This window comes from Galleria mellonella, unplaced genomic scaffold (genome assembly GCF_026898425.1).
Source record: "Galleria mellonella isolate WM207_F2 unplaced genomic scaffold, CSIRO_AGI_GalMel_v1 utg21, whole genome shotgun sequence".
In the NCBI taxonomy this organism is placed as follows: domain Eukaryota; kingdom Metazoa; phylum Arthropoda; class Insecta; order Lepidoptera; family Pyralidae; genus Galleria; species Galleria mellonella.
Genome location: NW_026442037.1, coordinates 3,907,006 through 3,932,580, shown reverse-complemented (window position 1 = coordinate 3,932,580; position 25,575 = coordinate 3,907,006). Strand labels below are relative to the sequence as shown.

The 25,575-nt window shown below is 32.9% G+C and overlaps 1 protein-coding gene across 1 annotated transcript in view; it reads right to left on the bottom strand.

Moving 5' to 3' along the window:
- LOC113516479 (uncharacterized) overlaps positions 1–25,575 on the bottom strand; it is a 62,827-nt gene that overhangs the window by 4,985 nt on the left and 32,267 nt on the right. The window lies entirely within an intron of this gene.

Genomic DNA, 25,575 nt, shown 5'->3' with positions numbered 1-25,575 from the left:
TCTAGCACTTGTTAATTCTAAAGTCACGTTTCACCAACATAAAAATCTAGCATACAGCTGTCATCCAATATCTATGATTCATACTATAGATGTTTTATTAATTCAGCTCTTTAATTCGAACTTACAAAAAGGTCTGTTTAATTATTCGACGGGGCTCCAATACATTACTCGTTATCGCACTCGAGAGGGTTTTATGCCCGAATGAAAAAAAAAAGACGATAGGAATAAATGTTCGGATCGAGTAACCAGTTTAATGTATTTGATAAAAGAGACAGGCATCTGGGTGCCGTTTGGTTTCAACCGCTTTAATTGCCAGATATGCCAATGACGGCACAGTGGCTCAAATGCCAAAGGTTTTTGAGTTGAGTGACATTTGATTAAAGCAACAGCAAGTTGAATATTTGCAGTGTTATTATTTATCTGTAATAGTGCCTTTGCCGAAATGGTTTTTGAAGATTTGTACAAAGTTTACGAAGACGTCTACGTAGGTCATCTGTTTCTCTAAGCAGATTGTATGCTACTCTGGTTTACTCTGGTTTACTCTGTTTACAAAATTCGTTTTTAGAAGAGAGAAGCTTTAAGTATTACTCCATAGGGAGTACTCAAAAGAACTCCATTCCCTTATCCCACTTTCTCCTTTTCGATTCTGCAGTACGAATGTGGGCATACGACTGCATCCATAAACAGTAGACCGCTCGCACTTATGTACAAAAAAGTTTACTAACTCTTACGTGAACCGTACCGTAACAATATAGAATGATCTCTCCCGTGACATGTTTTTTTCATCCTTTAAAATCCAGTAATCTGGCATAGTTCGACTAACCATTGGGAGTAGAACATTCTCTTTTCGATTAATTGTTTTCATGGACCATGTCGTCTCTGTGTTCGCTCGAAACGGAGTAATCAGATATCGTGTTATAGTAAAAAAATTGTCTATCTTGCTAATTATCTTGCTTATACGTTGTATTCTAATTCGAATAACATGACAATGAAATTACTAGATATTGAGACTAAATGGTGTGGTGATAAATTAAGAACGAATGATATGACAATAAAATCACTGGACATCAGGACTCAATGGTGACGAAGAATCAAACGTGTCGTTACTGCTTTTCATGCTCAGTATGTTGGTAGAGAAGGTAAATTTAAAATAAAACCTCATGACAAAATACCTGGCCTTTGTACCTAATCGTAGACTAATATTTTCCTTTAATAAGATTTCTAATTTTAAATAATAAGGGATCCATGCATGTAGTAGACATATCTAGTAGTTACTAGCACTGGATGTTAAAAATCTGTTAATGTTCCTTTGAACATTAACGGATTGTTAAGTTAAGAATGATTTTGATCAACTAAAATAAAAGCCTATAATTCAATAACCTTTAACCAATATGAAAGTTTCATTATAAGTAACATCGACTATTCTAAGAAAGGAGATTAAAAAAAAAATCTTATATACAAAAAGTGTAAGAATATAAGTTGATTTTTAATAGATAGATAGATATATCGTTTATTTGTTTGTTACTAATCACACACAACATGTACATAAGAATATAAATAAATTTATAAAATTGTATTACCGTTGATGAATAACATTTTAACATTGTTCAGCAAAACACGATTTTCAGCTTTAACCCATTTGAGAGTTCTAATAATTAAAATAAATATAAAATAAAAAGAGCAATATTTTTGTTTTTTGCGGTGTGTGTATAACGTTATTATTATTAATATAATTTCCTCACTGGTATTAATATCGCCATGGAAAAAAAAAATATTAAAAATCATTACATGAGAAACCGCTAGCCAAGAAATTACTGGGAATGCCTAATTTTTTTTTAATAAGTATTCTTTGTGATGTTTTTTAAAACTAATGAACAAATAAAGCTTTATAAATAAATTTATTCTATTACCGTTATGAATAAGATTGTACAAGCAAAATCGGCTCGTTCTGCTTGTTTTTTTTTGTGATAACGTTATTATTATTAAATAATTTCCTCACCGGATATTAATATCGCCTCCAAAATTACTGGTAATTTTTCTTTACCCAAGTTGCTCATTAATTAAATTGCTGTATATTTCGAACTTGTATTTTTCTTATAAAATTGTGTTTATAAATATTATAATAAGAATCGCTTGCCAGTTGTTCAAACGTATATTTGTGTTCTTAACAGAGTATGTAATTTCTAATTCTGTACTTCTATTAAGTATGTTAATTAAAAAGTATATGATTAAGAAATTTTGTTCATTTTAGATTTTATGAATATATTGTCCTAACTTAAAAATTTTGTACAACTGTATTAATATAGGAATTATACTAGTTAATTACGGGTAACAGTAATTACCCGTATATAACTGTTATGTTATAACATACTTGCATGCTAATATCAATTCCAAGTAGTATTAATTTGTCTGAAGATGTCTCGTTTAGAGGTAAAACGGTTGGAAATTGATGATTAATACAGCAATTCCAGGTAGGTGAAAAGAATTAATTATAGATTACTTCAATAACTAAAATTACACAACTCATCATAACACATTGCCAGTACAAGTTGATATAACCAATCAAATCTAAAATATCAATTCGATTATTAAATTTCTTTTTAACAAATTAATTTAAATAAAAAGAAGAAAAAACTACTCACTTCCATTCTCAAAAGATGGTAGCACTTACGTAATACATGAATCTTATAATTTTTAACAGAAAAGTGCACAAAAGCGTGCTGTCGAACATAAACAATGCGCAGCACTTTAGAAAGCAGAACATCAAACAAAGAGTAGCAAAGAAAACAAAATTACTCTTTTAGGTCAGTATCATTGTAGCTAATGATGCCAATCTGTGGCAGGGGCCATCAAACGGCCCCGGCCGCCCGTTATTACATGTAATCAACGTAATTTTTCACACAATTTTTTTTTTGGAAGCACTACTCAAGAGTGTTATTCCACGTCAACTAATGATAACAAAAAATATATAGACTCACTCGTGCACTGAGCTTAATGCGTCACGCGCTAAATTCCTTAAGTGGGAGCAGATTCACGTCAATAAAACCGACTAGCAAATTACCAAGTGCACTTAAATTCGATATTGGTGTAATGGAATTTTTTGATAGAATTAAAAATAATATTTTTTTATTTAATAAAATAATCCTCTCTCTCTTCAACACTGACTAGCAAACAACGTGATAATTACGCAACACTTTTTTTTATAAGTAATAACTATTAATTGAATTTTTTAAACGTATTCTCTGACAACGTAAAAGTAGAATATTTACTAACTCACATACAATAACTTCCTGTCCAATCATTATATAATATCACAATTTAATTCTCCAAATTAGATATCCTGTAATATCAGAAATAGGATAATCTGATCTGAATAGGATAGCTACAATTGAAATATTATAATTTTCACACTGTTTAGTAAACTATTCAAAGTTAAATATATTTTTTTATATAGTAAAGGTAAAAAACAAGCATTCAGGCCATCTGATGGTAAACGGTCACTGACACCTATATCACGCTAGGGATATCATGCGTTGTACAACCTAAACAAATCTTAATACACCTTTTTTTGAAGAACCCTATACTTGTATGGAAGTATGTACTTCCATACAATAATCTCATTTTCAGATATAAGAGAATTTAGAAGATTTACTTCTTAAAAAGAAGTATGTAAAACATAATGTACTTATAACAAGTCTAACGCAAACTGTCAGTTATACAACTGACTGACTGTAGTCATCATCAAATACCCTGTCAAGACCTAACAGAGACAGTGTTAGAAACAAAAACTTTTTCTAATGAACACAAAGCAATCAACTTTCGCCTTTCCAAATACGCCAACAAAGAACTTTTAACCAATTCAATTATTACAATTGTATCGCACGACTTTGCCTCTAAGAGTTTTGAAATATGAAAGTTAAACAAAACAAAACTGGTGAATACTTCGGCAAATGTAGAGGGAAGTGAGTGAATAATGAATGATGCTGATTGAAAACATGGCTCGACGAGTGGCCTTGTATTTATGTTAGATGCCGCCGAAGATTAAGCCTTTGTTAATCAAACAACGTTTATTGAATATTATTTAATTAATCTTTCGTATTTGACTTCAAATGCCGTCGGGGAGAAAAAAGTTCGGTCGAGAGTTAGTGGATTTTATTACGAAATGGTTAAGTTAAAGTTGATATAACATGTGTTTCACCACGTATAAATAATTGTATTAGACGTCTAAAAGTTAAAAGCTACTGAATATATATTCATAACTGTACTAATATGTACCTATTAGTGAATACATCAGTATGTCGTAGCTTGCTAAATGCAATTGTTAATATGCAAACAAATATGTAAGAAAAAAATTTAATAACTCTACAAAGATCGACGAACTAACACTTCAAGTGTTATTGAACAAAAAAAAAAATTATACGAAGCCACAACGAAGCGGTCATTTCCTAAAAAAGAAAATAAAGTACAATGTTAAACGTTACTAACACGCTTCGGAGCGATTATTCTAAGTCGTCTGTTAACCCGAATAGAAAATTAGGGTTCAAAGATGGATTATATTATTCAAAACGACGCAGGATCCCCGCATACCAACACTTAAAAGTTTACAAAATCCATTAAAGATAATCGTCCGCCGGGTTGGCCGCGGGCAGCGACTGGGCAGGAACTAATCGATCGATGTGCACACATGGTCGTTTACAATCAATCCATCAGCGTTTGTGTAACGTAACTACCGATGATCTCCATTTATCATTTTGTTTTGTGGGTAGCGGGCGCTCGCTCTTGGGGGTCAAATCGAAGGTCCGTAGAATAAATGCCACAGTCTTACGAAATGCGATATGTAAACAACATTTAACGGTTCCACTCGCTTCTGAATTTAATTACTTATGTAAAGTTTTTAGATTACTCCGAATGCTATGTAAAGCTCACGTCTTCTGGAAGTTTTAAAATTTTAAGTCTTCGAACCAATAGTTACTAATTCATGCTGTGACGACGAAGACAAGTTTAAATCAAATAATTTACTACTTGGAAACTTATAATATATGTTTATGAAGGCTGACAAAACTTCGGCAACTCCCCCAATCTTGTTAATATTCACAAGCTACAAAGATTACTTGTTATTCAAAATTCCATTAATAACATTCTTATTGGTTATTTTTGTAGTCAAACAAGGAAATGTGTCGCGTGCCTTTGCCATGCCTAATTTTTAACAAACGATTCTACGAATAGCTTTTATGAATTACTTCTCCCGACCTGCCAACTCGCACACCCACGCCTAGTTCAAAGGCATCAATTAAGCACTATCAGAAATTGCAGATCTTATCAACAACAATAAACAATGGCGAGTGCGACATTTACATGTAACAGAGATACAAGCAAAAACATTAAACACCTAACAGCCTCCAGGGGTGGAACAAGAGCATGAATTATGATTTCGCATAAAGATAAAATACAATCTAAGCTAGCGCCGAAATGGCGAAGAAAAAATGTAATTTTCTCACGAGGATCTCCGTGTTGAAACGAGAATTCGTAATGGAAGAGTTGGATTAAAATGCACGTTGAAAAAATGGTGTGTCATTTGTAACTAATAGTATGAATGAAAATATTTTTTCTATCTACGATTTAGATTTTATTAAACAAAAATATGAATAGAAAATGCAATATGTTGTACCAATACATATTTTATAAAAAATATTTTAAAAAAAAAAGGTAGAAGAGCAAGGGGAAATAAAAAAAAAAACACTTATATGTGTAAGATAAAAGAAAAGCTAATTAGGTATCAGGTCGTATATGAAGGTAAAGAATGTAGCCAAGGATAGAGACAATTAAAAGAAAACATTTGATTTAATTGTCCTGAGGAGAATAAACTCTTAAAATATAAAGAAAAACGAAAAACAATTTGTAATTCAGTAAAAGTAGAAAGTGAAGACGTATTCATTAGACAAATATTTTCTAATGCGACACCAATAATTTCATCAAACAGTCTAGGAACGCTTTCCAACAAATACGTTATCCCCAGTGCTAGTTTGTTATTTTATCTGATCTTCTGTAGGTAAACTCAATTATTGGTCCGTTTTTACAAGTACAAATTGAATTTCACTGAACCAAGGTTCTGAAAGTAGGTACGTTGAAGGATAAAAGATGGAACAAAATGGGGAGAATTATTGTCAATTGATCCATTGCATTTAATACCATTCTGTTTAAATTATTATTTATTTTATCTATGGTAAAAAAAATATGTGAGTACTTCATTTAATTTTAACTTGTAGATTCATTTAGATTTTAAAATAAATTAGAACATTATATATAAAACAAAAGAGACCTAGTAGTATACACGTAGTAGAGGGAGACTTTGTACAAAAGTCGTCTGTTTGGGTAACGATGTATCATTATGTTTCTACCTTGAAGTAATTGTGTTTGCATGGCTGTGTTTTAGTTTGAAGGGTGGGATACGGCAATTAAATTACAGGGCACAGAAACTGAACATCTTAATCCTGAGGAATGGCAAAGCATGAACGGTATCATGAATGTCACAGTATACTCTGTTATGTGTATAGCTTTTTTGTCATTCTAAACTACATAAAAAAATGTGTAATTAATAATTATGTAAATAATTAATTTTGTTTAAACTTGTAAACACATTAAATTTAAATATAAATTGGCACGTTTTATATAAAACAAAGGAGACCGATGTTTGATATATTATACGATTTATTGGTACAAACACTTGAAAAGTGTTTTCACTAATCTGTAATAACAAATTGTTGATTATAAATATAAATATCATCGCCAAGTAATAATCAAGAATATAACTATATTCTATCGTAAAATCAAAACGAAAACAATAATAATACAAACAAATAAATTTACGACTTGAGAAATAACATCACCTTTATAGACGACACATATAGAACAATGATGCGATTCCTTGAACCGTATAAGAAAAGCTTACGGCGTCATAATAAACGATTAATGAAAAATGTGTCCCTGATGGCAATAAAAGATGGCACTGCCATCATTAGGGCTCGGCTGCCATATGAATTTTTCATGAAATATGGAGTCGCAGAGGCGTTGGCACAGCAAGAATGTACCAGCAATCGGTATTATTTTCATCATCCCATTCCCTTCTCGGCTTTTTGCGCGTTCCGGAGGTACCGCGATTTTATCTCCTTTAGAACAAGACCATAAAATGTGTTTCGACGTGCGTGATTGAAAATCCATTACGTTCTGTAACAATGTCCCAGCTAATAAGAGCATACCTATTACAACGCTCAAACCTTTATCGGGTAAGGATTCACAAAGGGTACCGTGCTGAGTGTGGTATCGTTTACTTATTATGAACGCATCCTGCCAATTTACTTTATTGACGTTGGATTATAGCATCATTAAGTTTTTATAACCGATACTATTCTTACGGACCGCCCATAATTATGACTATGCGAGTCCTTAAACTATTTTTAAATTATACAACCTGAAATCTGGCCCAGTAACAAAAGGACTTGGGCCTATTACCGGCTCAATGGCTTGATTGGTACCCGCCAAGTCATAAATCTAAAAGTGGTTTTTAAACAATTTATAATGTAAAATATGGAAATTGTTGCAATTAAGTGAAATATTCATGAAGTAATTACGTCTCGAGATAAAATTGTTGGTACGGGCGCTGTGTAACCGCATGGAAAATAATAAATCTTTATTTGCATTTAGCAACAGTACTTTTAACCGGCTCATTCTTATTGATTGAATGCCACGGAAGCGTGTTCGTAAATAGTAATGAATATACAGATAGAATTTTGTTTTAACGTAAGTACACGGATAGTGGAGATTGATCTAAGCTAGCTTATACAGATGTTTAAGAGCAAGCAAAATATAGAAATAATGTTACTTACCGGTGTAAAAGTATTCTAAGTGATCAATATTACAGTATTATCGGTTACGATGATTGCTATCACTACTAATGATTAATGATGAAGTTGCAGTAAGAACATCATGTGTCACTGCAACAAGGTACAATAACCAAGTGCACGAGAAAAAAGTGCGATGCAATCATATATAAGCTGACTAGTCAACGTGGCCATCGGATACTAATATCTTTCTTTAATGTTGAGAAATCTCTGCCTAATCCGCTTTTTGTTTACAAAAGCAACGAGTGATGCATACACTAATACGTTGTAATGAGGACTGTTGCAGTAATTACCAGAAAGAGACTTTGTACAGAAGTCGATTGCTTGAGTACCTCTGTCCCATTCGTGTTTCAACCGTGAAGCTTGTTTTTCCATGGCTGTGTTTCAGTTTGAAGGGTTTTGGGGATATGGCGTAAATTTACAAGGTTCAGAGGAATAACATCCGAGTCCTCAGGAATGGCAACGCATGGGGGTATTATGGGCGAAACAGTATACTCTGTTATGTCCATGGTACTGCTCATGTCTATAGGCGACGGCTACCACTTACCATCAGGTGGGCCGTCAACTTGTTTGCCATTATAAGTTGTATAAAAAAATAATTAAATGTATAATCTTGTATAAATAATACAGTAACTAACGTACTGGCCATTTTGTAAATTAGGAACGATTCTTTATTGTTTGAGTACGCTCGCCTCCCGTTTCGTTGAAGAGACTTAGCTTGCACTAAATCGGGCCATACAATGATGTAAATGGCCGCAAACACGTACCAAATTTGATCATGCAGCGAATAAATTAAATGGGAACACAATCAAGGATTAAATTACTGGTTCATTGTACCACCCACACGAGGGTCGGGTGTTGCGACATGTGTATATTGCAGTATGTCGCGTCTCTAGGTGCTTTAACATATAATGGTATGGCACATTGTGGCATCGAGCAAATAAAACGGTGCTATAATTTCAAATCGTACGGACAGAGAATGGGTGTGGACGGCTCTCTCATTGTGTGGAAATGATGTAACCGCTATTAAAAGTGTGGGTTTGTATCCCTTGAATATTTCTTGCAAGGAAGACGTCGGCTCATATCTGTATTTTATATCTCTCCGGAGACAATAGCCTACACTTGCAACAAGAAAACCCGATCTCGCTTTAAGTGGCCGTTGTATTTCAGCATTCGCCTCCATTTGTTCCGGAGATAGCGATTAAGCTATTAAATTGTTATAAAATAAATACCTTGCACTTATGTTCATAAATTATTTCAATTAAGAAATCGTATGAACCTGCTTAATAAGTCACAAAATGATAAGTGTTAAATATATATATATATATATCAAATAAATTTTATATATATATATATATATATATATATATATATATATATATATATATATATATATATATATAATAAAACTTTATTAATAAATACAGGATTATAGGTACATATAATATAAGAAAATAGTCAATAGAAAAAGTATTTCAATATCAATCATATATTGACATACTTTTTCTATGCTTTACGTAAATCTAAGTCAATATGAAATATAGCGTACTATTTAAGATATACGAATCTATGTGCTAACTATACGCTGTATGAGAGAGTTACTATAAAAAATAGTTTAACTACATTAATTGTATATTTTAAATAAATTAATAAGCAAATATAAAAAATAATATTTATTAATATAACGAAATCTATATTTTTAGACTAAACACAAAAAACGAATAGAATTCTAATGTAAGCAAATCCACCTACCTACACACTACGAGACGCGGCCGCATAAAATATATCAACATTGTGACAAGCGACAAAATGTCACGAGATTTTAGTGCAAACAGGCCTGTTTTTACTTACAATGATATATTAGAAACATGTAGTGACAAATTCGCTATTAACTCACCTAAAATGTACATACACAATACAGAATCTACTTTCTAAAACGACAGTGTTATATTAATACGTTAATAAATAAAAAGTCATGAACCAGCTGATTTTATAGTCAACATAGCACACTGTCACAGATGAAACAACGGCGATAAATTCAAATAGTTTATGTTAAATAAAACGACCATTTTTATTGGTGCTGTAAAACGTTTTGGAATTAGTAGCGTACGAAAACAATATTTCGTTTGTACCGTAATATTCACAATTTATTCATTAAGCAGCAATTTGTGGACAGTAAATGATACGGCCGTTGTTGTACTGTTAGTAATAACCAGTAAACAGTGGTGCTGGTGTTCAAATAATACAATAATTTCAACATTTAATTTTCTCGAGTAAAACATTATTTTCGAGAAATGGAGAAACCGAGAGAAAAGACGCGCAAACTTTGCTATTAAAGTCTAATAATATATTGTATGGTGCCGGAGGGGAGTATCATTCTTTATGCCAAGGTAAAGCATACAAAGAAAACTACTTATAATGACTACTACATGTATATTTGTTTTTATAAGTCTGTAACATGTATTATTAGCTTTTATTTGCAATTAACACCACGTTATAGTAAATTAAAGCCTATTTACACGGATATGTGTGCAGCTAAATGAATTACTAGGAGCTATATGCAAAAGCTGTTAGTTGAAATCTGTTTATCACTAAAAAACCTGCTTTTGATGTTTTGTACTTACTCTCTTACGATACCGAAATAGGTGATTAGGTAAAAATAAATACATGAATCAAACGAATCCTAGAGATAGCGGATTTTTTTATGGATGATAATGGATTGGTAACCTCGTCTGCGCTAACGGTATATACTGGCGGGGCACCAGTGAGGGACGATAAATGAGGATGAAAGCAGGTCAGTTAGCATAGTGATGAATATACTCGTAATTCAGCACGATGGTTTTCAGAGGGACCACGCAGAAGTCAACCTGACTAAGAATATTGCTAGCAATGCGACTGGTAGTTTGCATTACTAGCAATCCCTTCCCCTCCCTCCAAGAGATAGCGGTTAGTTCGCCCCATGCTGCGTTGTATTCAAATGTACTGGCGAAATGTAGGTAAACTGTATGTTAATGCTTTCAAAACGAGAACAATCAATAATAGACCTCTGTTTGTCCCATTTAAAGCTACTGTAATAAATACAATTTTTTATTGAACCGGTAACCATAGAAACTATGTAATAAAATCCCATGGAATGTTTTAAATTATGTAAGATTGTTTTGATTATCGATCGATATCAAAAAGTAGGAACTTGACGATTCAACTATGTATCACGTATTAATTTAGATAATTCTATTTACAGTCGTATGATTATTTGTTCAAATACAAATTTATTGAAAATTAATAAAAATATTTTTACTTATTAAATAAAATATCGATAAATACAATTCTGATACGAACAATTATTGCAAAGATCGAGTAGTACGGAGCTTTCTTCTACTACATATTTAATATCCAGCAGTGGACGGATAATGACTGAAATGATGATGATAATGTTATATAATATGATTAACTGCCACCTTAACTATCTTATGAAAGGGCATTCACATTCTTAAGTTCAGTTTATTATTATTCTAGGATGACCAAAACTATTTCATCCAAGTTGTAAGTCATTTTTTCTTTTACAATTTAACATATTCCATAATATTATTGTAATGTAACAACACAAAGAAACATCTCTGTGTTACTGTCAATTTGCACAAGTTTATCATAATTGGTTCAATCCTTTTTTTTGCTCGCGATATTTTAATAAATATATATATTATTTTTGCTACATATAGTTTTTGTGAAACTCATTTGGCTTCACCGTTTAACCTACATTTACTGTAAAATGTTCAGGTAAAGCTAGATTAAAAGTTTAAGAGAGCACGAAAAGAGCTAGAACATAGAAAACCTACTTGTGTTGAAATAAAAGCACTATATAAAAATAAACGTACACAATTGTTTACGTATGCAGTCGAGCAATTAAAGAATGCTTGAAAGCAAGTTGAACAAAAATTAAAGTAATACAGAAAGAAGATTGAAGATTCGCTTGTTTGGTATAATTCAAATTCATTTTAGTTTAGCGCAAAATGGACCATATAGCTACATCCATAACCGGTAGGAAGATTATACTATTCCAAATGTCTATTGTAGCATTGGAATTTCTTAATCCTTTGAAAGCACGAACTGGAATCTATTTTGTATTAAGACAGTCACAAATCTTATTATAGTATACTCTTAACGTCTGCGATGTAAAGGATTAGATGAAACTATTATTGTACTGTTCAGATTTGGAACTCTTTGGTTTATAGCCGGATTTCGGTTTGGTTCTTGTTTTGTGGAGATAATCAGAAGTACTCAATGAATTTATTAATATAGTATATACTTTCAAATAAAGTTTATTTTGTGCAGAGGATAATTTTTAAGAAATGTTTATTCGGCTTTTACCTTCCGGTTTCCATTAATAAAAAAACACGTAAATATAATATCAACCCGGATACTCGTCTTGACTCATGACAAATCTTTTACTGTACTAGCAGAGGTAATCTAGTACCCAAGTTACTTTATATATTTTGTTTCACCCATTTTTATTTATATTTTGTTTTATATCTGTATATTTCAGTTATGATCACCAGTTCCAAAGACTTTTCTGGAACAAACGAATCTAGTGCTCATTTATATAATTACTTATCATTATTGATAAGTAATTATTGCAGCAATGCAACAGGATTATTAATTATAAGGCACATTTAAAGTTAACAACAACACATTCCAACTCGATACGCTAAAGTACGTCATTGACCAGGTAACCTAATATATTATTATCAAAGGTAATATGTTTAAAGAATAACAAGTTTTTATTTAACAGAACGTATCTATTTAAGTTAAAGAAAAAATTGTTACAAAAAATATAAATCTATAAAAAGGAACAAGGGTCGTAAACCGCAAAATAAAAATATTTGCCAAAAGTTAACACATGCAAAACAATCAACGAATACTGAGACAATATCGGTTACAGTAACTCGTGATTTCTGATTAAGCTTTTTTTTTGTCTGATGAAAATTCGTCGAAATCCATCGCACTCCAAGCCTTATATACTAGGGTGAGTCTTGACGTCCTTGTCTTACTAGCAGCTGTGTAATATAGGCATCCTTGTCTGACCGGAGTGTCTGTTTTTATAAGTCTCTAAAGTTCCGTGGAGCATGCGACAGATGTGCGCTTGGTTGGGGACGCTAACGAAGCAAGACTTGGATAATCAATCAATTTTTGATTATTTGACCATCGACCATGTTTTTTGTTTCGAACATCATGTTGAGAGTTATAAATTTGTTTTCGTAATGTGCATTCACGTGTTCAATTTTTGGAAATATCCTTTGAGCAGATAGATACATAATATCTTTTTTATCATCTTTCTTGTTTGTTGTTGTTTTCAAGCTGGATTTATTAAAATTCAAACCAATTTGAATGACTGTAAAAATATAGATGAACAACGGTACTCGATTTATCTTTGTCAGCTATACTGTTACCTTTTTTAGAATAATTCTTTCTTGTCTTAACAATGTTATCAAACTCTAACTCTCTAGTAATGTGAATTGGCGTCCTCAGTACTAGCAACATATACCTACTATCAGGTTAATCTCCTCACAGTTTCTTAAGTACCATCGTATTTAACTCCTGAATTCGTCACAATGGGCTTTTTTTAATGGGTGATAATAAAATGGTAACCCCACCTGCGCTATCGGTATACACTGGCGGGGCACCAGCGAAGGACCAAGAAGACGAAGCAGGTCAGTTAGCCCATCGTGACGTATTCAACAAGAATTGTTCACGATGGTTTCCAGGGGAAACCACGTGGAGGTTGACCTAATAGGGCATATTGCTAGAAATGGGGCTGTCAAACTCCACTGCTAACAATCCCTTGTTATCACTCAATGATCCCTGGCCAGCGTAAACTAAAAACACAGGTCGAATTTAGGTTAAACATACTTTCCAAAGTATAGACATTTTTTAACATGATGAAGGTATGACAACGAGGTGAAGTAACGTAAGATATGATCAGAATGTTTCTTAACTTCGATGATCGATAGCAACCTGTAAATGCAACTGAACCGTGAGTGTTTCTTGTTCGTATTATTGGGTTAGTATTGAATAGGACGACCGTTACAATTGGTTACGTTAGACGTGATTGGTGCAATGCTTTATTACAAACGTGTGTGTGTGTGTACAGTTATATAGAAAAGTGAAGGATGCTAATATGTACTTGATTATTTAATATAGTTGAAAACTTTGCTTGCAACGCAAGCAGACTGTTAGATCTTCTTGATCTTCGTAAATATTAGTGTTACTTTTAATAAATGGTTTTCAGATTTTTTACAAATAGGCATATATTATTGTTTGATAAAAAATGTGGTTTAGTTTTTTTTTTTTAGCTTAGTATTAGATTATCCTAAATATAAATATATAAAGGAATCAAAATCTACTCGGATTAAGGCCCAGCAGTTTCTGTTGTCCATTGTACAGTCACCCGAATAATAATAAGATTATGTTCTTTAAAAAATACAAGTAGACATTTGAATTGTGACAAACTTATTATGAAACTAAAATACCTAACAATTGCAGTAGAAATCATCAAAATTGTTATATAATTAATGAAAACATCGCGTAATATAAACACACGCCCAAACAATAGAGTTCAATCGATAACCTTTTTTTTTTAAGTGAACAAATTTAAGATGCGTTCTAGAACATTTACCAAAACTCCGTTTGCAATATCTTGTTAACTGTCGCAGTTTCCACAACAGATAAACGGAGTTTATTTTAAACAAACAGTATAAAGCAGATTTAGTACCCACTATGAACAGTCAGGGACCATAAAGCCCACCGCTATGTTTGAAAAATGCGCCTTGTACGACAATATATCGACTATAAACGATATTTATAATATAGTGTGTTTGTAATTATAATACATCCGTATCGTAAAAATCAATTTATTGCATTTAGGAGCAGAGAATAATTTATGTTTGTATTGTTTACACATGGATTGTTTGTGTACAATAATAAAATTGTTATAACATAATTTCAAATCGTTAGTTGACCACTGCTGAACATTATGTATTTGACTGATACAGATTGGGGGGAACAGATCAGGTTTAACTGCCCCATTGATAGCACTATACCCTGTCAAGTTGACCTGGATTATAAAAAACGATGTCAAAGAAAACGCCTCCGTTCGTTTAATAATAAAAGAGAATAAATATAAATTTTAAATTAAATGTTCGAATTCGTTTTGTCACTGACTGTACATATCGTCCAATCCTATGAACAATATAGATATTATATGAAATGTACAGTTAAACAAAATTGCATTTCGAATGGATACCGTGTAGAAACCGTATTTAGAGTTCCAATCAACTCAGAATAGGATCAAACAATAAATTTCAAGAAACAAACAGCTCCCCTATATAAAAGCAGATAGCTTCTACTTTAATTTTCAACTGATTCCAAACAGAGGGAAGCTCCCAATCTAGTTTTTTTTTTTTTTTAATAACAAAGGAGGCAAACGAGTATGCAGCTCACCTGATGGTAAGTGACTACCGCCATAATCATCCACAACACCAACGGCATTGCAGGTGTGCTGCCGGTTTTTGAAAAAGGAATGTGCTCTTTTCTTGAAGGTTATGTTATAGTGTTCTCATGTTTATTACCTCATAACTATGCCAGTTATAAACTGATTGGGATTTTTTTTATCTGAAAAAATATACTTGCAGATTGCTCCCACAGAAATTTTATCGAAATCGGTTAAAAAATCCGACTTTAGTTGTGGCAAAACTAGTTTTTTTTATGTAAAAAAATAAATTATTGAACCGAATTTGATAAAATTTCTGTTAGACTAATCTGTAAGAATGTGCTTTTAGATAAAAAAAAAGAATTTTTCGAACCGGTTTACAACTGACGAAATTATAGGGTAACATATATTAACTCCCTGACAGAGCATCCCTCTATATCCGCGTGCAGTATCTACAATGTAGTTTAATTTAACGCATCCCGCTATTTCGACGTGCTCGCATTTTTTATGTTTATTGACGTTGTTATACCGCGATTTTTGTTTTGGTAGATTGATTTGGTTTCCTAGAATCTCGCTAGATGGCTAAATACTCATACTCCTATTTGTTGTCAAAGCGATGTGTTTTATTGTTGTGAAAAAAATACGCGATCAGAGAGTTAAAAAGAAAATAAAAACGCCTATTTATTTTATCCACACATTCTCATTGCATCCACTAAGTACTTTGAGATTTCATCGTAAGTTATAAACATTAAAGCGAAAGTGGACACAAGAAATTATATTTCAAATCATCTGTACCGAATTTTTTCATCTTTTTATACCTACAAGATCAAACAGCGTACGTGAAATGTCGGCGTGGAACTACCGTCAATCAGCCACAAAACAGTTTTATGAGTTCTTTACGACGACCTTAAAATTATCAAAGCCATATTTTCTACGCGTATCTGTATCTATTTAGAGGAGTTTATACACGTACTGTACCGGACTAGAGAGCCGCTATCACAAATGTTTACAGAGGCCAAGCAAACAGTAGCGCTGGACTTGTACCGCGTTCACATTATACATAATTTGGAACTAAGTTTAAAATGAAGCTAAGAACTTGGTACTAAATATTATCTTTATCCTGGCCTAATATTATAATATAAATATGAAAATACAGTCAAAAAGAACCTTAAAGTTTATTGTTATTAATTTTATTCGAAATGATTTTAATATTTTTATTCTATATATTTTATAATTTACTAACTTTTACCCGTGACGTCATCTGCGTGATCGGAATATGTTAACTGACTTAGATAAAAACTGCGTAGACTATATTCTTCTTTATCAGAGGGAGACTTTGCACAAAAATCGTTTGCTTGAGTACCTCTGTCCTATTTGTGTTTCAACCGTGAAGCAGTTGTGTTTGCATGATTGTGTTTCGATTTGAATGGTGGGATATGGCAGTGAATTCACAGGGTACAGAAAAATAACACGAATAACACCTGAGTCCTCAAGAATGGCATTCCTGAGGACTCAGGTGTTATTCGCATGGAGGTGTCATGGGCAAAACGGTGGTATACTCTGTTATGTCCATGGTACTGCTCATGTCTATAGGCGACTGTTACCACTTTCCATCGGGTGGGCCGTCAGCTTGTTTGTCATTCTAAATTGTATGAAAAAAAATCCTATATATAATAAATGTGAAAGATGGATAGATATTTGTTACTCTTTCATGCAAAAATTACTGAACGGATTCGAATGAAATTTGGTACACGAGTAGGCTATATCCTAACTTAATATATAGGATACTTATGTACTGATTCATTTAAGTAAAGCATACATAGATATACATACATAATACATGTAAATACATGTATGTAGCTTCAACTTTGTGCAAATAGATCTAATGTATGTAGGGACAAAGACAAGCGTTAATCTTATGTAAACAAGGTGAAAGAATTTACTAGACAGAGATACAAGTAGTGGTGCCTCTCAGCTTGGAGGCAACTGGGAGCGCATAAACGCGTAACGTGAGGTAATCCCTCCTAGAGAGAGGGTTAGTTAAGGGGCAGTCGTTTTGTAATTACCTAGTCAACGGGACGTTTGGGACAGAAAATGGGAGTAATTAGTCATTTCGACAACACCCGTGCATGATAGTAAATTGTGTGTAACGGGGTGAATTTATTTATAACTTAAATGAGATAGATGGATAGATAGATGATAATTTACTTGCATTACTTATTATAACTGATACAGATATACGTAAAAAGCGAGATAAGAGAAATAATTACAAAAAAATATATACATAAAGCTAAATACAATTTCTCCTTTTGTACGTGTGTCATAACAATGCAAAATGGTCACAACTCAGTTTATTGCTTCGCCCTCAAAAGAGCAAAGCACTGATATTCTGTTGCGGCCAAAGGGAGTAGGATTACAATAAAATAATACTACCAGATTATCTATACAGTAAACAGACAGATAGATGTTTTAGATATGTATAACAAAAATGCTAGCAAAAATTGCTAAGATATTATCTACTTTTGTACCTACATAATTATTACCTAGAAAATCACGTCACCAGCTTTATTTATCAATGAAGATATTTATGTTTTATAATTATAATAAAAGATTTCCGAACACCATCTTTCTTATCTGTGACAGTGCCGCTAATACCTTTAACTTGCGCTCAGCGGAATGATGCGCGCAGTCAGACTCGCGCTCGCTTCACATCCGCTCTCGATTAAGGTACCGGAACGGTCCCGAAACTAGTTGAGTTTTCTCGATTTAATTACACGTAATTAAACCGGTGGGTATTACATTAAAATATAATTGATAATTTATAAATAAATTGTTCAACATTTTAAAAAGGAATCAATTTCTGTTATTAAATTTAAAATACATTTTAGAAGCTCAATCAGATACGTCAAACATATTTGTTTCTGTTTTATTATTTTTTAATTAATTGTGATTTTTATTAATTTCCAATTATAATATTATTTTTGAATTTGATTTTACTAAAAAATAAACGTTACAGAACATCCATAGTGCATGTTCTACTCACACTTAACTTATCTTTTGCAATAAGTTTAAAACATCAATAGATGTGTTGCAGATTGTATTGCATTTCTTAATATTTTAATTAATGTTATTTTATTATAATATAATTTCGTAATGTTTAAATGGTACAAAAAAATTTAAAATTAAATCAAATTTTTGTTTTTAATATTTGCACACTTGACGTAAGTAGATTTTGTAAGGTACTTTTAATTTATAAGATCAAATGTTTTATACCCAAAATCATTGCAAATAAAATTGTTATTATTATTATTAGAATGAAAGAAGAATTACGAAAGAGATTTATCGAGCAAGAATGAATGGAGATGTCGGTAGGGGCCTCCCTAGACGGACGTATGTCGGCCAAATAGGCGACGTCCTGAAGAAGGGCCAAATTAAAAGTGCCCGTAACCGGCGAGCGTGTATGAAAAGATTGATGAATGTGGAAGAAGCAAAAGAGGTTTGTTTGAATCGAAGCATTTGACGTTCCATTGTTTCTGCCTACCCTAATGGGAGACAGGCGTGACAGATATGTATGTATGTATGTATTATTAGAAAGGTGGGTAAAAACGTTATTTTTACCTGTCATAATATATTATCTGTTACCATAAATAGCTAGAGAATAAATGAAATATTTTCATAGTTATTCTATATTCGTATTGTACTTTTATCTTTGGTAATATCATTATTAACTGATACGTATGAAACCTGTGTAGTATTGCCATTAAAGGCAATGGAAGTGGTATTTATGTTTTGTAAAACAATGACTACGAATAACCGGTACAGCTATTAAAGAGAGGAACCATAATTGATGTGTTTTTCTCCATAAAATTATGATACAATGAGCGCATTTAGCTGGAATGCGCTTTTTTAATGAATATTAATAAAACATATATGAAAGATGCCATACAGTTTGAGGCTATGAGTTGTAAACCTTGGGTTCCAGGTTTCATTCCAGATTGTGGCTAGTATGCTGGATTTTTTACTGTACTTAACATGTGTAGACGTCTTTGCCAGTTAATATACTAAATAATGGATAATAGTAGTAATGTTGTAGTTTTCTTCTACCTGGGCGACACAGTATACTCTGTTATGTCCATGGTACTGTACATATATACAGGCGACGGTTAGTTAACTGACGGTTAGAACGTTAGCTTGTTTGCCATTCTATGTTTCAATCTAAATATCAAATAAAAACTAAATTCTCATTACAGTTAAAATATTTCTTTTAGTTGAATGTTAAAATATAATATGAAATTATACTAGCACTTCCCCTTAATATACTAAGCAACCCCATGAAACTAGTGGGCGTACGAACACAGTACACTTAGGTACTTTAGTACTGTCTAATTGTAACTCCACCTGCTCGTGTCGAGTCACTGCTTTTCATTTTATATTCACCGTGGAATATATCTGTCTCGCTCTACTTCAAAGTAACAAATAGGGATAAAGTATCGTGACTCACATAAGTGAGACTTTAAAAATAAGGCTGAGAATCATTGTAATATTTTCACGTGTATGTTTGTCTGTCAGAGAGCCAGTTTTTATTAAAGTTCTAATACTGGCCACGTCTTCGGCCACGTGATCGAGGAATAAAAGTCACCTATTTATTTCCATGTCTTTCTTTTAATGGATGATAATGGAATGGTAACCCCACCCCGCCTGTGGTAACGGTATACGCTAGCGGGGCACCAGTTAGGGATGATAGGTGAAAATGGAAAAACAGGTCAGGTAGTGTGATCATCATGATGAATACACCTGTAATTCAACACGATGGTTTCCAGGGGGACCGCGTGGAGGTCGACCTGACAGTGTGTACAAGATACTTTATCAGGTCGACCTCCACGCAGTCCCCCTGGAAACCATCGTGTTTAATTCTTGTAAAATTTGTCACGATGGACTAACTGATCTGCTTTCATTGGGGGGAAGGGATCGTTAGTAATGGGGATTAGCAACCCCATAGCTAGCAATAAACCCTATCAGGTTGACCTCCTCGCGGTTCTCCCTGGAAACCATCTTGATAGGTTTATTGTTGAATTTTTCACGGTAGGCTAACTGACCTGTTTCATCCTCATCTATCATCCATCACTGGTGCCCCGCCAGTGTATACCAATAGCGCAGGCGGGGCTACCATTCCATTATCATCTATTAATAAAAAATAAGACCTGCTTTCATTCTCACATATCGTCATTTACTAGTGCCCCGCCAAATTTTTGCCAGCGCAGTTACCATTTCATTTTTACCCATTAACAAAAATATTCTTGTAACTTAGTACCTTAATTTATTTAGACAAGAAATAAGGAAGTAAGGGCAGCACTATCTAAATCATAAATGAGAAGTAAACCATACAGTTACCCCCTGTAGCTATGGCGTATAGAAAACATGATTGATAAATATTTATGAATCAAAATCGAGTGACGCTTACCCCGCCAACTCGTCCAGAAAATGGGGACGAAGCAATATGATTAAACATGTTAATAAATACAGACATGTTTATTAATAACGTCAATATGTGATATATGTATATACATATATCATACTTACACGTACTTGTGTATTTATCTGCACGTCAATATGCCTGTACCTATCCAAACACACATCAAGCGTTCAGGACAACTCCTTTTTACATAAGTATAAAATTAGCAAAGAATTAAAAGTACAAATAAAGGGGTATTATAAATTTTAAATGTAATTTTTCAACCATATCAAACTATTGTTTGATTTTTTCCAATGGGCGATAATGGAATGGTAACCCCGTCTACGCTACCGGTATGACATATGCTGATAGGGCATCAGTGAGGGATGAGAGATGAGAATGTAAGCAGGTCAGTTGGCAGAACATATATATTGGTTTACAGGGTACAGAGGAATAACACCTGAGTCAGAATGGAGACTCAGGAATGGCAACGCATGGGGGGTATCATGGGCGAAACAGTATGTGTGTGTACTGTTATATCCATGATACTGCTCATGTCTATAGGCGACGGTTACCACTTTCCATCAGGTGGGCCGTCAGCTTGTTTGCCATTCTAAGTAGTATAAAAAAAAATTTTGCTAGCAATGGGGTCGTCAGATCCTCATTACTAACAATCCCTTTCCCACCTGGTTATTTGCTTTGAATTATTTTGTTTAATTATGAAAATTAATGCGAAGGACACAGTTTAATTCGATATTGAATTACCAATCGCTTCTCAAGATAAGCAATAAGATTTATTTATTATTTCAATTTTAGGGCTTTTATCCTATAAGAACTCAATCTTAATCAGCCTCAAGCCATTTGAAGGGAATCTTGCAAACATTTCAATTAGATTTATCTATATTTTACAACTAGTGTAACACTATCTTAAGGATTCTTTAAAAGACCAATTGATACCAAAATAATATTTTATCATACTATCTGTTTGTTTGTTTCGGCATCACACAAAAATTATTGTACCGAATTAAGTATGATTTTCACTGTTGTATCCCTAAACTCTGGTCTATGTTTCATCTCGATACGCCCTCTAAAAGTTGTCTGTTTCATTGGGTTTCCTATTTCTGAAATCCGTTTATTATATAAAGAAAAAGTCATTATATCAACGCATAATTATAACTACAAGAGCTTGATGTTTTTAGTTTTGCATTAAAATTCCTAATATGATATTATAAGAAAGAGTTATTGAAATCCCTCTTAGGAAGTAGGGTAACATGGTTAGACTGGTTTTACCACAGGGAGACTTTGTACAAAAGTCGATTGCTTGGGTACCTCTGTTCCATTCGTGTTTCAACCGTGAAACAGCTGTGTTTGCATGGCTGTGTTTCGGTTTGAAGGGTGGAGTGTGGCAGTGAATTTATAGGCCATAGAGGAATAATACCTTAGTCCTCAGGAATGGCAACGCATGGGTGGTATCATGGGTGAAACAGTATACTCTGTTATGACCCTGGTACTGCTCATGTCTATAGGCGACGGTTACCACTTTCCATCAGGTGGACCGTCAGCTTGTTTGGAATTCTAAGTTGTATAAAAAAAAAGACCGACTTGGTTATTTTTTTCCAAATATTCAATGTAGTCCATTAAAGGTTCTTATGAGGGGAACAATTGAAATAATTGCATGGAAAATCTTAAAAACTCCATTATACTTTGTCCGCACAAACCGTTCATAGCTTTTGAAAGAATATCTGTCGAGTCAGCTAGTTCGAAATATAAACTATAAGAAGCTTATCTATTTGCTAGACGTGGATAATATTGATATCTCCTATATCTATTTATTGGGGTTTCTCTGGATATAGATGGCAGATTTGTTTTTTTACCCATATATATTAAGCAAGACTATACATTTAAATTTCGATCGGATTTATCACTTCGATATTATGTATTGGATGACATATATTTAGTATATTCGTTATTGGGTCGAATATATATTAAAACTACAATATATATATATATATATATATATATATATATATATATATATATATATATATATATATATATATATATATATATATATATATATATATATATGTCTATATCGAAATTTACGTTATTAACTCTAAAACCATCATCTATGTAATCACAATAGTTTACAATCCTCTTAACAGTACAGTTGCATTACATTTGCAACAAGGCTGCAAAGCAAATACTCTACAGGCTTAAGGCACGCTAGCGGCTTTAATTTATAGCCAATTAACTTGTGTTTAGCTAAATAAATCGACTTGAAGATAGATCACAGTAACAGTAACACGATTTACCAGTGAATTCTAGTACCTCATGCAATTTGATAACGGTAAGCGAGGGCTTTGTGTTTTGGATGTTTTATTGAAGCTGAAACCGCTAATTGTATAATGAAAATTACAGTATACATTAGTGGTTTTATATATACTCACTTAGTTTATCAAGTATATAAATGGTCAAGTCTTTTATTACTATTTGGTGGTTTGATTATTATACCATTTAGTTCTAAGCTCCATAATTGTATATATATATTTACATTATTTTGTGGAAACAATTGTTAGTGGACCTAAATAAATAAATAAAAAGATTTCCACTGATTTTTTTTTATACCACTGAGGTAGCAAACAAGCATACAATCCACCTGATGGTAAACGGTTACTGTAACCTATGAATACCTGCAATACCAGAGATATTACGCGCGAGTTGCCGGCCCTAAAGAAACCTATTTACCCCTTTTTTGAACCATGCTATAATATCTTGGAAAAATCTCGACAGGGAGTTCATTCCATAACCTGAGCATTCGTGAGAGAAACCATTTTTGATATTCAATATCAAACAAACTGACAGCCAAACAAAGATAAGTTTTCAAATTATTATGTCCTTTAATAATTTACTTTTTTTGTCTGTGAATTCCTTCCTGAGACAAAAAAAAAGTAGCTCAAGAGCTGGAATTTAAAAAATATTACATTTATCCTTTCCAACAACTGTTTTAATTTCATTAAGTCATAAGTAACATAGGTAATACGCATCTTGAAAAAAGACTTTAAATTAAACAAAATAATTATTAGGAACTAGCAACCAGTTACGATATCGCATTGTTTTTTTTTTTTTTTTTTTAAATACAGGCGATATTACTTACCAGGTACTTTATACAGGTAAAAGAAATTTCAAAATCGATTTTTTTTTAAATATTCATAACAATTGAATCACATATTTCCCCTGTATAACATTAGTTTCGATAACCAAGATAATAAGTTTATTAAATTCCCTTTTTTCAATTTAATATATAGGAACAGACCCCCCACTAGTTAGAGCAACGACCGCAAATGCATTGCAGTGAGTGGATGCAGGTGACTCGAGGCCATTCCTTATGGCAGTCTATGGGAGAGGCCTAGGTTCAATAGTGAACAGATAACGGCTTTTTTTATATACTACTTAGAACGGTCCACCTGATGGAAAGTGGTAACCGTCGCCTATAGGCATGAGCAGTACCATGGACATAACAGAGTATACTGTTTCGCCCATGATACCCGCCCTGGCGTTGCCATTCCTGAGGACTCAGGTGTTATTCCTCTGTACCCAGTAAATTCACGCCATATCCCACCCTTCAAACCGAAACACAGCCATGCAAACACAACTGCTTCACGGTTGAAACACGAATGGGATAGAAGTACCCAAGCAAACGACTTTTGTACAAAGTAATATGAAGATAATGATATAAGAACTAAACATAAGTTTTAAAAATACTATTTTAAATACTAGTTATGTGAATAGATTCCATTCGGAGATTAAATCTATCATCATTACTTATAATTTAGTTTTTATTTACAAAGAAAACGTTCAATATATTTTTTACCTTATTAAAAATAATAACGTTGGCCAAACAGAAATAAATGGGATATTCTCGTAACATCCAGAGACATTATTGCTATTTATTAGCACGAGCAAAATATAAATGTGTTTCTTGATAGTATCTCGTCTTTGATGTGCATTTGTGATATTGTAGAAATAAATGGGCTTTGTGCGAGATCTGATATACTATCTTGCTTTCTGTTCTATTCAAATAATTAACTTTTCTCCTTCGCGTATTCTTTACTAACGGAGTTCTATTTTTGAAATTTAAACAATTATATTGTTTTCAAACAATTATGTTTTGCACCACGTAAAAGTAATTGTGAAGACGTTTCGGAGAAAACTTGTTCTCGTATTGTGAATATTTAAATTTAGAACGTAAAATTGCATAGTTACAAAGAAACATTACTTCGCGAGCAAGCAGTTCCATAAAATGGATGATCTTATATTTTTAATATATATCTGTTCTTACGTATTTAAATGAACTAGCATTGTAGTTTATTTTTCATCTACAAAAGGACTTGTGAAAATTGATTCAGAATTAGCAGCATAACTGCGTGTCATAGGGGGGAAAGGGATTGTTAGTAATGAAGACTGAGAATCCCATTGCTAGCAATATTATACCCAACCAGGTCGGCCTCCTAGCGGTTCTCCCAGGAAACTATCATGGTTAATTCCTGATGAATTCATTATGATGGGCTAACTGGCCTGTTTTCATTCTCATCTATCACCCTTTACTGGTGCTCCGCCAGCGTATCCCGTTAGCGTAGGTGGGATTACCATACCATTTTCACCCATCAAAAAAAAAACTGCGTGTCATAGCCACAAAAATGCCTTCCTTTTTTTAGAAGCCATTTTAAGCTTTAATA